This window comes from Chiloscyllium plagiosum, chromosome 17, assembly GCF_004010195.1.
Source record: "Chiloscyllium plagiosum isolate BGI_BamShark_2017 chromosome 17, ASM401019v2, whole genome shotgun sequence".
Classification (NCBI taxonomy): Eukaryota; Metazoa; Chordata; class Chondrichthyes; order Orectolobiformes; family Hemiscylliidae; genus Chiloscyllium; species Chiloscyllium plagiosum.
In genome coordinates, this window is record NC_057726.1 from 43,666,625 (window position 1) to 43,678,131 (window position 11,507).

Sequence of the window (11,507 nt, forward strand, 5' to 3'; positions counted from 1 at the left end):
TAGTCTATTTTAGGCTCAGTAGTAAAATGACAGTGGGTGGGAGAAATCAATATGAATCAATGGGACCAAGTGGTCTGTGATAATTATTTTCCTTATGTGCTTATACAACTGTAGACATATTGATATCATACTGGAATGGTTCATAAGGTCTTTAAAAAAGTAGTCATGATTCAAAGATGCCGGTGTTGGACTGGGGTGTACAAAGTTAAAAATCACACAACACCAGGTTATAGTCCAACAGGTCTAATTGGAAGCACACTAGCTTTCGGACCGACGCTCCTTCATCAGGTAATTGTGGAGGGCTCGATCGTAACACAGAATTTATAGCAAAAATTTGCAGTGTGATGTAACTGAAATTATACTTTGAAAATTGATTGTCTGTTAAGCCTTTCATCTGTTAGAATACAGTGTATTCTAACAGATGAAAGGCTTAACAGACAATCAATTCTTCAATGTATAATTTCAGTTACATCACACTGCAAATTTTTGCTATAAATTCTGTGTTACGATCGAGCCCTCCACAATCACCTGATGAAGGAGCGTCGCTCTGAAAGCTAGTGTGCTTCCAATTAAACCTGTTGGACTATAACCTGGCGTTGTGTGATTTTTAACTTTAAAAAAGTACTACAACTAATTTTCAGAAAAGAATAGTCAACTAGTAAAACTGGAACAGTTCAGACCTGTATCTCTAACATTATATCTTAGAACAGCGTCTTAGTTGAATATAAATTTTTTAACACAGAGGGTGGTTGGCGTGTGGAATGAACTTCCCGAGGCTGTGGTGGATGCGGGTACAATTGCAATGATTAAAAGACATTTGGATGGATACTTGAATAGAAAGTTTTGGAGGGATATGGGCCAGGAAGCAGGTAGCACTAGTTTAGTTTCAGATTATGTTTTGTATTGGACTGGTTCAACTGAAGGCTCTGTTTCTGTGCTGTACAACTCTATGACTCCGTGACCAATGTTAGATTCATACATACTCACACACCTACTGAACATAAAAAGTGAGCCACTTGACTGACATTGGTTTTATTAATAAATTTAATGCAGGATCATAAATAACAGTCACCTTTGAATTCTGCAACACACTTTTTGACATGTCTATGGAAGAAAACAGGTGGAGTGAAATATGATTTCTGGTGGGGGTTAGACAATTATACATAACTACAGGAGTAGGTCTTGATTGTAATTGGTTTGCTGTGTTATGTAAGGTGTTTCCTTGATTCAAGCATATTATTGCGATGTGACCTTTATTTTGATCATTCAGTGACTGTACAAGATAAGATAGATTAGATATTGACTAAGATGATGAAGTGCAGCAAAACATTCCCAGAACAAAAGTGGTTCAGCAAATCGTGTCACATGTATAATTGCAGTAATACCTGACCATCTTTGAATTCTTTCATGTTCTTTATTCAAAGGGTAAGCCCAAAAGTAACCCTTCAAGTAATCAATAAGACTGTCCTAGCTAATAGCTTTTGTTCTGAAAATGTGCTAATATCTGCAGTTTAAAAAAGCATTCATCCACCATTGAAAAGATTTATCCTTGAAACGAAACTTGAATGTTGTTAGGGTTTCTGTTTGTTTACGTTAACTACATCAGGAAGAATCTCAGTCAGATTATTAATGTGTCAGAAGATTTTCATCACTCATCCAAGTAATCTATTCAGTGGTGTTTAAACAGTAAGCTGTCAGGCCTGGCTCATCCCTTTGAAGTAGTATTGGGCAAACAACGAGCAGTGATGGGTCCTGATCATTTTCACCAAGAATGACCTTCCTGGCCTCCAAAGATGAAAAGAAGTATTGCTGCTGCTCTCCCTCTCCTTTTATAGTCATTCACAAAAAAAATCAACACTTTGATATGCTAATCAAGCCAACTTCATAAAATTTAACCTCAGAGAGTTGGTTTGCAAAGAGTGGGCTATCTTTAGCAAACTCAATAAAAAAAGGACAATTGACACTAGAATATTGTATGAGCTCACAAAGCATTGTGAACTAATCTATACAACACCAATACTTAATGGGGCCAAGCCATTAGCATCATTATCTGTTGAGAATGCACAAGGAGATTTCTCAGATATGCGAGTCTATTGTCCTCACCACGAAGAATAAGAATGGATTTTACAGATGATCTTTTATACTAAGATCTGTTTTATTCATTACGTATTTAGTAAATCTTCCTTTTAAATACAGGAGGTGTACCTACTGGGGCCCACATTGGAACGAGGGAGATACAATAATGACACTTTTGACCTGACTGCATTTATTGAGCTTTCAGCTCCTGTCCCACTCTGCTACTTTATATCAGAAACCCATGCTATAAAGTGTAACTAGCTTGTAGAACACACTGCTGTGGAGGTCTGGCAGTTGCATTCATGAAATCATTCCCTCTTTGCAGGCGTAATCAATCTCCTGTTGTTATCAGCAGGGGAGTGAATCTTCTTTGCTTTATTGCTTAAAAGTAGTTTTGAACAAATTCCATTTTAACAGCAGCACTCACATGATTAAAAGGGCAAGATGCAGAGCCAAGAACTATCTCATCTGAATATAGCCTGGAGTTTTTTGTTTATGTTTTCTCTACATCTTTAAAAAAGTTCATTTATATGTTAATATTTGCCAGCACCCCTCACTAACCAGCCATAATTGTTTCATGGGAAGCTGACAAATTTTGTCAGCTAGTCTATACTTCCACATTTCAATGCTGGCAATAATCTTGATTAGCAAAACAATGGGGGCCAGAGGGGTCCTGCTGTTCCTAAGACCCCGCTCTCAGGTTACAGTTTGCTAATGTGGGGATCGTCAATGCTGAAGCTTGAAAAAATTCTCAAAAGAAGCAGAATTTAGGCAAATGAAGGAACCCATTTTTCACACACAAAGGGGTTAATTCAATTGAATATGTCTCCAATGACTTATAATAATCATTTACTTAACAAGCACATTGTGCTCAATTCAATGGGAACTGGAGATTTCAAAACGTAAAGTTATAAAGGAATATCTGTTTATTCAAGCTGTGTGGGAAATATAGGCACAGCAGTAATTACAGAATGTAGTATCAATGCTTGTTTAGCAAACTACTGTGAACTCTTACAAACATTTCAGAGAAACTGGCTGCAAATAAAATTCAAGGACTTTTACCCATATGTTCGATATTTAATGTTTTTAAAGTGTTCAGCTTTGGAGGCATGAATTTGTCATTTTCAAAAGGAATACAAACAAAATAAGTAAGAAAAGGGGCAAAAAAGAACCAGAGAACAAACCATAAAAAAATCAGTTTCCAAAACAGCATGTAAGACAAAAAAAGCGACAAAAGAATGATCTTTCTAAAAATGTAAAGTTTTAAGCATTTGTGAATGGCACACGTGAAAATCAAAGAAAATTTTATTTTGTGATAAAATACTTAAAGTGTGTTCAGAAAAATGACAAAGAAGGATACAGACAGTAACATAAATATAGTGCAGCAGTTAAATACAAAACACATTGCTTTTGTCTTACATGGGGTTCAAAATGAACCCAACCAGGCTCAAACTTTAGATAAATCAGGGCTCAAAGATCTGAAAAGCAAACAGGCCTGGTTTTGTTCCAATTCATTCTCTCTGTTGAACATAGTGAAGAATGTTTAGTTATATATTAAAATCCAAGGTACAACTAGTCCTAAACAAATCTAACAAAAAAAAATTCCATTACATTTCAAGAGAGCAAAGGGTCAAAGGTCTCACACTGCTGTTGTTGGTAAAGTCAGCATTTTAATAAATTAATACTATAATTTCAGTTAATTGTTCTCTGCCAGAAGATACGAGATATATGTTTTCTGAGAAGTGGTAGGGAAGTATTGTTTTATATCAGAGCAGAAAAAGATCTATCTAGTCAGAAATCCAACTTGATTAAAATTTTGTGAAAAATTGTCAAACAATATACTTTCTCTTTGAAAGAAACTTGTTTAACAGAAGAAAAAAAAACACTTGATAATACGCAGCGTGGAATTCATGTCATTAGAGAGAGAGAGAAAGAGAGCCATGTTGTGTCAGTCATTTTGCTATCAAAACAACAGGCTGTTGGGAATATATTTAAATCCCTGCATAACAGGTTTGACCTTAAAAATGTCAATCCATGCCAAAGCATTGTTAATTTTAACTATTGTCAGAAATTTCAACAATCAGCTCACATATTGCCTTTTTAATACACATTGTCTGAGGTGAGTCAGAGCCCAATCAATTGGAAATGAAAGGAAGAAAGATTAATTTAACACAAACATGTGCAGTGACATAATTATATGTGTTGTTTATGAACCTCTGGAGCCATGTCAAAAAGCAGCAACCCCCAACTGTGATATAAAGACTTAATCCAATTCTACAGAAATTCTGTTCCAACTTTCAGTAAAACACGGAAGTTATCTCACTTTAGGGCAACATAAAAACTGTAAATATATAATGAGGTATGATATTATTACACAAACATTTACAGTCAGTGATTCATTAACCACAAGAAAATGGTTTTAAATTAAGACTTCCTAATGCATTGTAAGGTAAAGGTAACTTTTTTTTCTTCAGCATTATTAAGTTCTATTTTGCTTTTTCCTTACTTAATCAGCAGTTGTCTTGAATATACAGTTTGTTTAATTATTTTTCTTAATATAGTTTTGGTTCACGTTTCATATGTACCTAGTTTATCAATAACACTAGAAATGGTTGAACTTATGCGAATTCACTTAAACAGCAGATATAGGTTCACATGTATGCTACACAGTTAACAACATCTATCAATGTTGTATAAGTGTCTGTTCATCTATCAAAGATGACAATAATATTCATCACTTAAATAAAACATCACTATTCTTAAGTATTTGATTTATAGATTATTTTGTTATTGTTTATTCTGAAGTTTGTGAATATATTGGAGTTATCCTGTACAAATTTTGATCCTGACTGCAAATGATTCGAAATTTATTAAACATTTTTACAGATTGCTGCAAAAACGTGTGGAGTCAAAAGGATGATCTGCAAAGGAACAATCAAATGGTTATCTCAAAATCAATCCAACAACATGTTTTTAACAAAAAACTTCTGTATTTAAACAGATTCATTGTTGATCTGTTTCAGCAGCCTGGTATAAATTAAACGTGATGAGCCCATGGATCTTTAAAACACACCCACTAGTATTTTAAAGAGAATGACAATCTTTATAATTGAGATTTGCTAAATATTGCTTTGTAAAGATTTTTTTTTACCATGGGCCCAATTGCAGGTGCAGATTGAGTCCTCATATTTATAGAATATAGAAACCCATCATTAATCATTGTTCATTAGCATATTTGAAGCTTCTTTCTGGATCTGACAGATTATATTGCTCTCCCAGCCTATTAAAGAAGACACTGACAAGACTTTTGTGGAATTTCTTTTGTGTTGTGGATTTTCATAATTAATCAATATAAAGGAAAGGGGAAAGATTATCAAAGAATGATACAATAACAGCTAATTAAAAGACTTGTTCACCTTTTACACACAGAGATCTTTATACCTTTCCTGCCTTATTAAACTACAACACATTAAAACAGTGTTATCTAGTGGCTGCACATGTGTCACTGTGACCTGAATCACATAATTATGTTTTGCTTAATTGTGTTTTTATTTTCCATAGCCTTTATTTCTTTGTTTTCACATATAAGATTATGAAAAAAATCAATCTATGAGAGATGTAAACAAGTCTTTGATAATTTCTTCTTCTTAAATCTTCAGAAGGGAAGGAATCAGATCAACCTATAATGGAATTTGAGAGAATTGGCAAAGTCAAAATCTATAAAGCCTTCAGGTGAGCTGGAGCTGAAGGTGCACACATATCCGCATGTATCTTTTGAAATACTTAATCGGATGGATCTGAACAGCTGATGCCTGGATATTCAAAAATGGATCAACTCTCTAGGAATGCTATTGACTGTTTCTGACCAGCAGTCAGGCAAAGGTAAGCTCCAAAACAATTGTTGAATTTTAATGATTGTATACCATTTTAGATCAATTCCTTCCTGCCAAATCTGCCCATCAAAGTTCTCGCACTGTCTCTTGCAGTCCAGGACACAAGGGATAAACAGTGCTAAAGCTGCCAGTAAGACAGAGTCTAAAGTTGCATTTCCCCTTTTCCAATATCTCCCAGACCAACAAGTCTGACAGACAAAGAAAGTTTCAGGCTTGACTCCAATCCTGTGTGATTGGTTGCTTGATGTTGAGACGGTGTGGGGTATTGCAGTTGGCATTAAAATGCCAAAGCCAGAGAAGAGGAAAAGAATCAGCCACATTCTGCTGCTATTACTATCCAGTGTTTCCTGCTAAAAATTGTTGGGTGGCTTTCATTTGAGGATAGGGCAAAATTCATCCTGATATCTCTGCAAAACGCCCAATCAATTGTTCAACATTACACATGGATATCAACTTTTGGATCTTGGGTGCTAAGAGGTGCTTATAATTTCAGAACTATTCCTCATGGGAAACATTGATTTTGGGAGAAGATGGTGGTAAATGCAGAAACAAAAATGGATTTCTGGACTTGTTTTATGTTTTTGGAGACCTTGACAAGGCATTGCTTCTAAGGTTGCATTTTCCATTCTGGGAGACTGGCATCCATGCATGTTTCTGCTGTGAAATCTACTTGTGGTATAACTCAATCTGTGTGTCTGCCACAAAGCTGCAGAAAATGCATAAACACCAACAGTAGACTTATCAAAGCTAAGGTTAGGAAATGCAAATTAAAAGACCAACCGAAGGAAAGCTTAAAACAATAAGTTACAACAACTTTAACACATGCATCAAAAGTTCTGAAATTTTGAACATAAATTTTTAATTTACAAATAAACCTTGAAACATATTTCAGATGCTTTGGCTGTCTAACAAACATTTAAACTGCATTCTTTCTGTCATACATTAAAATGTAAAAGATATACTAAAGTTAACAAGCCAGCATTCATAACTTTATTTTCAGTTATATATCACATACTATTCAGGAACTTATGATACTTTTGAATGCCAGCCAATAATTAAGCCTATTTTACTTTCATTTATTGTATAGTCATAATTGACAGGTTACCTTTTACATTAAATGTTTTATTTTCTTGCCACAGTATTAAGTTTGGGGATTTTTTTGGTACTGTCTTTTCTCTATCAATCGCCAAACAATGATTATTCAATGGAAGTATGTGTCCAGGGTAAGTCACCCTTTATCTAAACTATCTCCTTGGAGAGGTGTGCTGCTGAGGAGCTAATAATTCTCTCACAAGCAACTAAATATTTCTTAGTTCAAATGTTATGTCCCACCATGCTACAGAATACAAAATATTAGATAATATCAAGTGGCACAAACAGTTGAAACAACTGAAAGCTTACTTTTGAAATTCTGTTTTCATTCACCCTTAGCGAAAATGGTCTGTTTTAACTCTTTTATTGATAAGAGTTTATCTTCCCATATTATGAATTCAGCTTTCCTTTACATTTTGGCAGAGGCTTCCTTACAGAACCTGTTAGTCTCTCATCTCCTTTAAACCCCTTATATGTAAAAGCTCCAAGCTGTGGGGCCTTTTGATTATATTCATTTGCAAACAAAGCAGACCACATGTTGTGCACAATTTCCATCAAATTCTTCATCAATACAGTAGACAAACCCAACAAAACACAAATGGTGAAGTCTATATGAGAGGAAAAGCAAATGCTGCATGTGAAGATCAAACTGATATATTTAATTCAATGTTTTCACAAATCAATAAACCAGTTCTCTTTGTCATTGAAAGCACCTGGAAATGAAATTAATGAGATCATTTGTACATGAGAGTCAAGGAGACATTAAATTTAGATTTTTTCACACCAAGCACTCTTCTGTTTCATAAGATATGAAGATCTCAGTTATTCCATGCATATATATATATATTGCTTTGTTTTCTAGCAAGTTGTATTTTATAAAAATAATTTGTTTACAGTCTAAGCATTGTTTAGATTGCTAATGGATAAATCTGTGACTTCTTAAAACAAACTGGACTTTGCTAGTTCCAATTAAGATTCTCAAAGTAAGTAAAAAGCAAGTCAATAATTATCTGAGGATCAGTCAAAGCAAGGAGGTGTAATACCATCATTTAAAAAAAAGAGGTCAAAGATGATGGCATTTTGGGTGCTAACGATGTCAATGCTGCAAATTTGCAAGTTACGTGCACAGCAAGAATCTGCTTCTTTATAAAGCATGTAGTTTCCCTGGTTGAGAACTGATAGGGATGAAATTGGTAGCAAGGACAACATTCAGTTGAAAGAAGGAACAGTGGATATGTGACATGAAGCAAAAAACCTCAGACGCATATGTCAACAAATCTCTCATTTTTAAGAATACTTACTGACACACTTCATACTCAAAACTGGTGAAAATGAAGTGATTTGTTGTTCACTCTGTTTATATTATAGAAATAAAGCTGAACATTGAACTTCTCTGATAAATCTGATGGAATTGGCTCATTGTTTTTAAATGAGCTACCAAATGTGGCCCTATACAGTCTGCCATGTGAACTTGTTGAGAGAATTAACATAAATGGAAAAATCTCTTGATGCAATGATGCACAATTTCAATGTTGCTCCTAGAGTTTTGATAAAAAGTAACTTTGTGAAATAAAAGTGCAAGAAATTTATGCTTTGCAGTAGGAATGATTATGAATCCACGTTCTGAACTTGCAATGCAACAAAGAAGGGGAGTCAAGTTGTGAGGTTTATTCTTTCATAAAATACAGAAAAAAATTGGGAAGAATCAACAAATCTGTATTTTCTGAATTTATGAACTCATTGTTTGTTTGAATATGATCCTGTGATGTCAACACAAACAATAAAGTTCAGGCTCATTTCCAAAGGAAGGTCTGTAGTGAGCAGTTGTGCACCTGGTGCCAAATAGATATGGAATATTTGATGGTGGTTTATATGACTGAATCATTTCCAGAAATTCACAGCGCCTTGCAAGCCCAACTGGTCTCTTTCATCATAAGGTTAAACAAAACAGTGAAAGTGCTTCTCAGTGAACTTGATTGGAAGCTCATTCTGCTCTCATGGTTGAAAGCTTTCATATGATTAAGGTCACTGATTTACAAGTAAATAATTCATTTTTTGTTTTCATTCCATAGAATTCTGGTATTTTCACCAATTGTTTTAAAAACTGTACTCTGTGATTATATCTGTTTAAGGTCATTGTTTTTCAGTGCCCTATTTAATCAGGAAATGTTTGATAACAGCCTAGTAAAGGTTTGTGTGATGCTTAACATTCTGGTGAATTTTGAATTCAGCACAGGAGTAATATCAAATGGACAACAGAATCCGTGAATTTCAGTTTTATTTCTAAGAATTAATCTACAAATCCATCAATTCTTTGAGGAAAACCACAAATTGATGAGAATGATATGAATGCTCCATGGGAAGGGATAAGTTGGAACAAATGTAGACCATGCACATGCTTGAGTCTTTCCCACCTACCAGTGAGAATATGGTTTATCTGTGGTCTCGTTCACATAACCACCTTCACTCCAAATCCCATAATGGCTTTGATTAAGAAAGAATAATCAACTTTAGAGTTAAAATTAACAAATGATTTAGCATTGTCTGTTATTTGCAGTTGCGAATTTGAGACTTCTGTCATTCCTTGTACCATAGAACTGTAGAAATGATACAATGCTGAAGAAGGGTATCAGTCCATCTTGTCAATCCCAAAGACACCAGATGCCCTCACATGTTCTGATTTAGTTCAAACCTCTTTTTTAAATTGACAGAGTTTATCTTACCATATTACAAATTCAGCTTTTCTTTTATGTTTTGGCACATGCTTCCTTCTCGAACCGTCTCTTTTTAGCCTCTCAGCTCCTTTTAATACCTTATATTTAAAAGCTCCAAACAGTGGCGACTTTTGACTGTATTAATTTACAAACAAAACAAACCACATATTGTGCACAACTTCCATTAAATTCTCCATGAATACAGTAGACAAACCCAACAAACAAAGTTTAGGGTCTCTACCTTCACCACTAAACCAGGTAGCAAATTCCAGGCACTATGTTTAGATGAAAGTCCGGTCCTAATTTTAGACTATATCTCAGAGTCCGAGATGCCTGGCTGCAGTCAAACAGATTGTTTCACACTCTATCTATAGCAACGGGGCAGTACATTTCACTATTAGCTGAAAGGTTGGTGGTTTTGAGCATGGGGATGCAATTGACTGAATAGCTTGCTTTTTTGTGACAGTGGTAGGATTTTTACTTACAACATAGGTGATACAGGGCTGAATGTTACCAAAAATCTGCTAAGGGTCAATTTCGGGGAGTTTCATGGAAGGTTTCTCTCTGTCAGCTCTAGTAAATTGCCTTCTGTAATTCTTTCCAGTTTGCCTCTTTATGTGTGCACTACACCTCTGCAGCACTAATTCACACTCTCGTATGCTCAACAGTAGTGGAAATGCTCGCTACTGCTGGGACGTTCTTGGACTTGGATCGCCAGCCTCATATTTAAAGTCCAGCTGAGCATCAGGTTAAACACTGCCAGCCACGAGTAGCCTTTTATAGTACATTATTAGAAAACCCGATTAAAGGGTGAGGTCGGTGTGCAGGACTCAGGAGAGGTTATTAAAGTCTCTAGCGCAAACATAAAAGGACAGAGCATATAGAAAGGATTAGCAATCAAACTTCAAGCACACCGGACAAATGAGTGACAATGAGAAGAGGGACGATTAATACATGTCTGCAGTTGTCATATCTGGATGCATAAGTATAAGGAATAAGATAGATATACTTGCGACGCAGATTGAAATGGGTAGGTATGACATGGTGGGCATCACGGAGATGTGGCTGCAAGGAGATCAGGATTGGGAGCTGAATATTCAAGGATATATATCCTACCAAAAAGATGGGCAGGTGGGCATAGCTGGTGGGGTTGCCTTATTAGTAAGAAATGAAACTAAATTAATAGTAAGAAGTGAAGTGAGGTCAGATGATGTAGAATCTGTGTGGGTAGAATTGAGGAATCACAAAGGTAAAAAAAGACATAGTTGGTGTTATGTACAATCCTCCAAGTAGTAGAGTCATAGAGATGTACAGCATGGAAACAGACCCTTCGTTCCAACCCAGCCATGCCAACCAGATATCCCAACCCAATCTAGTCCCACCTGCCAGCACCCGGCCCATAACCCTCCAAACCCTTCCAATTCATATATCCATCCAAATGCTTCTTAAATGTTGCAATTGTACCAGCCTCCACCACTTCTTCTGGCAGCTCATTCTATACACGTACCACTCTGAGTGTGAAAAAGTTGCCCCATAGGTCTCGTTTATATCTTTCCCCTATCACTCTAAACCTATGCCCTCTAGTTCTGGACTCCCCGACCCCAGTGAAAAGACTTTGTCTATTTATCCTATCCATGCCCCTCATAATTTTGTAAACCTCTACAAGGTCACCCCTCAGCCTCCGATGCTCCAGGGAAAACAGCCCCAGCCTGTTCAGCCTCTCCTTATAGCT

General features: G+C 35.8%; 1 long non-coding RNA gene across 1 annotated transcript in view; it reads left to right on the top strand.

The window, feature by feature from the left end:
* The window catches only part of LOC122558420, a 430,190-nt gene that overhangs the window by 161,071 nt on the left and 257,612 nt on the right, over positions 1-11,507 (top strand). The window contains exon 2 of the long non-coding RNA XR_006314126.1: positions 5,736-5,958. This is a non-coding gene — a long non-coding RNA (uncharacterized LOC122558420). The remainder of the gene's footprint in view (positions 1-5,735; positions 5,959-11,507) is intronic.